Source organism: Camarhynchus parvulus, chromosome 13 (assembly GCF_901933205.1).
Source record: "Camarhynchus parvulus chromosome 13, STF_HiC, whole genome shotgun sequence".
NCBI classification, from domain to species: Eukaryota; Metazoa; Chordata; class Aves; order Passeriformes; family Thraupidae; genus Camarhynchus; species Camarhynchus parvulus.
Window position 1 is genome coordinate 7,724,188 of NC_044583.1, and position 2,591 is coordinate 7,726,778.

Sequence of the window (2,591 nt, forward strand, 5' to 3'; positions counted from 1 at the left end):
CTGCCTTCAGTGTCCCTCTGTAGTAGTGGTGGAAACAGTGCTGTGATCAATTCTGTTTGTTTTGGGTGCTTGGTCTTGTGCCTTTTGTACCTCAGATTTAGATGTTAAATATTTCTTTGAACCAAAGTTTTTTTTAAAAAAAAAAAGTTTTGTGTACATGTTGATTTTATTGTATTTCTATGGATCACAAGTTTTAAAGCAAAAATAAATGTTCTTTCCATAAAGTGATCTCTATTTGGAGTCCTTGATTGGTGCATCTGTATTTGGTTTTAAGGAACACTGGGCTTTTACTTTTTCCCTGAAGGCCTGTTGCTTGTTGCCCTTTTCCTGTAGAAAATACATCATGATTTTGGACAGTGTTCTGTCTCAACACCTATGGAAATCAGTAGGATGTCTTGCAAGCAAATCTTAATCTACTTCTGTAGACTGGAGTAGGGTTTTGTCATGCCTTTTAGGGCGACTGGGAATAATCATTCCCTGTGATTCTCCTTTGTCCTTTTGCTCTGTTAACGTGTGAGCATTGGCCCCTTGCCAACACATGGAGGACTGGAATGAGTTCCCATTTCTGAATTATTTACAAAGAAATTAGAGTTAATTGCTGACAAAAAAGCAAAAGTTATGGAGGAACAAGCAAATGTTTCAGAAATGTGGGTGCTTGGTCTTAGTATCAGGCTCTTGTACCAGTATGTGGCTGTGCAGCTGAATTGACTTTGGAACCACATCCTGCTGTCTTCTTGGGAGAGACTCATAGTATGGGAGAGTTTTACATGTTAGATATAATACATGTCATTAATTTATTCTATCAGTATTAAAGCAGTGTGCCTCAGCAATGCATCTTTGTGTGCTCTTGTATTTTATATGTAAAGAACTGATGAATTTGAGGCTTATTGCTTCATTTAGGTGCAGCATGCACCTGTACTTACTAAAGCTTTAATTTTTCTGTTAAACATGCACAACTGATTGAAGAAAGAGGCCTTGCATTGTCCAGACAGAGACTTGCTGAGCTCAAGTTGTTAATAATACTGAAATGAGAATCCAGACTTGTGACTAAGCTTTGTGTGAATACTTAGTGTAGGTAGTTATAGAAACTGCAACATTTTTTTCCCTAAAAGCTTTGTAGACCCAGCACAGCTGAGCTCAATGGCTGCTCTCTAATCTCCCAGGGCCCTTCTTTGCTTGCCATGAATTTTGTGGTTGCTGGCTGGCTGTTCAGAATATCTCATTGTTGACCTCCAGTTTTCTTAGTAAAATGTCTCAGCATAACATAAACTTAAGAAGTAAGAAGTTTTGCTTTATAACAAAGTATTCAATGTACAACAGTCTTGCAGATGTGAAGAAGTGATGAGCCAAAGCCACAGTCTCTGGTTGGAGCACTCTGGGTTTTAGGGGAAGGAAGAGGAGCTACTTAGGCTTTGTCGACGTGGTATGTTGACAGATAAAGTTCACATCAGGACTCTGGCCAAAAACTGCACATCCCATTTCTGAAATAGCATGGTTGGCTGGGAACTACCGTTGTTAACTGTGTGTTATCATACTGAACTCATAAAGATAATTTTACTTGCATGTCTTCTCTCAGAAAAATCCTATTCTATCTTCTCAGTTGTCTTTGACCTTGCTCCCGCCTAAAGTAGGAGGCAATGAGTGTGGATGCAGAGCTGCTTGAATGCCAAGTTGCTTTTGGTGCTTTATGCAGGATTTTCTTCCTGCTAATCTGGTCTGAAGAGTAATAGATAATAAGTATCATAATTTGAGAGAAAAGACCATATGTGGCTTTTGAGATTTAGTAACTTCCCAAGCATATTTGTGTAGTCTGTCACATTATACTCCCTATTCTGTCTCCTATCATTGCAGAAGATGAGCAGCATATGGCAGTTGAACTAAATTTGAGCCTGAATTTATATAAGAGACAGTTCTTAGACCTAAAACAAAGAAATTTCAAATGCTGGAGCAAATCAGCCTTTCTGCATATAGGCACTGGGAGTTCCTGCCAGTGTATTACTGGTAAGGGAAGTGCTTAGTACTCTCTTTTTGAGACTGCAGTGGTTTTTCTCCTGACATCATGTGTGTTCTTTATTTCACAGGGTTTAAGTACTTAGCACAGACACTGCAGAGGCTGACTCTGGACCAGTCACTTTGAAGTGCTTTGGACCTTTTCTGGCCACATCTGGTGGAATTAGCTGGAAATGAGGTCTGCAAGGTGCTGCCCTACAGTACAGATACTGGTGAAGGCTGACACCATATGAACTCTTATGGAAAGGTGATTTCTTATCCTCTGTAGATGTTGTAGTCATAGGAGGAGCAACCACCCCCAGCCCATGCCAGTAATCCACATTCTAGTCTGAGTGCTGCTTAGGTGGATATAAACTGGGTCACTGAGCAGTTGTGCAGCCCTCCAGCTGGGTTGGGAAATGGCACAAAATATTCATGTTCGGCTGAACAGACTCAGGGAACTGCTTACCAATTTTTTGCTTGCATTAGAATTACTTGTGTTTCCTGTTACAGTAGAACAGCATGTGAAAACCATCAATCTAATCACCTTGGATGGAAAAACAGGTATCCAGGCTCAAATGCGTAGTGGGAGTGGTGAAAGG